This window comes from Oncorhynchus tshawytscha, linkage group LG09, assembly GCF_018296145.1.
Source record: "Oncorhynchus tshawytscha isolate Ot180627B linkage group LG09, Otsh_v2.0, whole genome shotgun sequence".
In the NCBI taxonomy this organism is placed as follows: Eukaryota; Metazoa; Chordata; class Actinopteri; order Salmoniformes; family Salmonidae; genus Oncorhynchus; species Oncorhynchus tshawytscha.
Window position 1 is genome coordinate 76,850,395 of NC_056437.1, and position 2,306 is coordinate 76,852,700.

Consider the following 2,306-nt stretch of genomic DNA (forward strand, 5'->3'; position numbering starts at 1 on the left):
TGCCTCTGACTTCCGTGATTTAAAAAAAGGGGTGTAACAGCATACAGTTTTGTTGCCATTTTGTTTTACTTATGTGATAGGCTCATGTTTTAGCAGTATGGTGTACCCCCACTATTTATTCTGCTGGGACGCTGTACCCAACTGTACCGCCTGACTATGAAACACCATGGCACATTCAAAAATAATAGCTAATTTCATATCACTACCTCTGAAAGACCTCCTAAACTATTGTGTCACAAAAAAAAACATTTTAAACACAAGGATAATGGACAGACTGCTGTACTGTACTTTATTCCCAGTGTGCCATGCTGTGTTCACGCTCGTGTCACATTCTGTTATAGATGGCCAGACGGGCACATGGATCAACACAGCCTGGGGCCAAGCTGCCTGGTGCAGACAGTCCTCTTCCTGGGCACGGGCGGGCAGGCACGAGGACATCAAAACTATTTATATCCACTTATTAGACCAGCACTGTTTTCCTAATGAAGCTGTGTCAAATGATAAGGCAGAAAGAGGAAAGCGTGGACCCAGATCTACTTTATGCAGTACGAAATGCCCCTTGGAGAGTGTACACTTGTTCCAACCTTCAGGGAACCACTCTAGCCCTTGATATTGATGCATGAATGCCAGAGGAGCAGTGATTATTCAAACTACTTTGTAGAATGTTTGTTGCTGTACTTAAAGTTGTTTTTTGGGGGGTAAAAAACAACAACTATTGAGATGACCCAGTTGAGTGAATTATGCCATTCTTTGCAGCAAAGCATGTAATTGTATAAATATATATTGGCACCAGGCTGAGTATACACTGACTGTACAAAACATTAAGGACACCTGCTCTTTCCATGAGATAAACTGACCAGGTGAATCGAGATGAAAGCTATTATCCCTTATTGATGTCACTTGTTAAATCCAATTCAAATCAGTGTAGATGAAGGGGAGGAGGCAGGTTAAAGAAGGATGTTTAAGCCTTGAGACAATTGAAACATGGATTGTGTATGTGTGCCATTCAGAGGGTGAATGGGCAAGACAAAAGATTTAAGTGCTTTTGAACAGATATGGTAGTAGGTGCCACTGGTTTGTGTCAAGAACTGAACATTTGTGGATGGGGGGAGGGGGTATAACTCAATATTATGAAGGTTTTCTTAATGTTTTGTAATGTTTAGATTGAGATAATTCAAACAACTCAAACTGAGAGTAGCAAAGTGAAATGCCATCTCCAGTGAACCATCCAGATGCTCTAAATGTGTGCAATGTGAAGTGAAATCCATGGAATTTGTTTAACAAACCACAAAAATGGTTGAAATAACTTTGGCATGGGTCAATAACTATGAATGTTATGAACGTAACCAGACAAAGGCCATTACCTTATCAGGATCAGCTAACAGACATATTCTCATTCAGCCATGGCCAAGACAAAATATTTATAAAATAACAGGAAGCTGACACAATCTGATGTCACTGTGAATCCATCCCCCCAGTCACCTTCTTTGAGTCTCGCTGGCAGTCCAAGCAACACAGCTGGAAAGTATTCACTGTGAACAAAGAGAAATTGTGAAGGGAAACTCAACACTCATCCTAGGTTTACACAAAGGTCAAGTCACTCATTTGAAACATCCCCTATAGGTCCCCTGTAAGTGGCTGATCTGCTGTGCCTGTAAGCATAGATTTACAATGTATAATTGCACAACCACTTGTTAATGTAGCTAGGTTAGTCTAAATAGTTATTTTCTTTTGTGAGTTGCTGTAAGAACAAAATAGAAAATAAAGAAGTAGAATGATAAAATTGGAAATTATAATATATTTCCCCCCACCATTCAATCATATAATTTACTTCACGTAAATTAAATTCTCTATGTAAAAGAGCACATTTTATAAGTACATTTTGTGATTGAATTTGTTCATTTGATGTGTGTGGTCCCTTTAAGAGGAGTCAAAAGATAATGCTGTATTTATAACCAAGTGGGAAGCTGGTATTTACCACGCTGGTAAAAATCCAGTTGAACGAACCTACAACTGGTAATTACTAGTGGCAAACTCGTGTACCATCTCCGAGCTCCGATTTCTCACACATACTGAACTCTGACGTCAAATATCAAGGAAATTGTCTCAATAACAGCATTTTCGGCAGTAAAATGCAACAACAAAACAGTATTTATAGAAAGCAATCTATTCATGTGTTTTTTTAACACTATAATTTGTTTGCGAGCATGATAGCTGTATTTTTTTGTCGATGGTCTCAACAAGTTCAAAGCACGTAAATGCACCGAACTCGTTTTTACGACTTCACAACTGGTAATTACCACCTT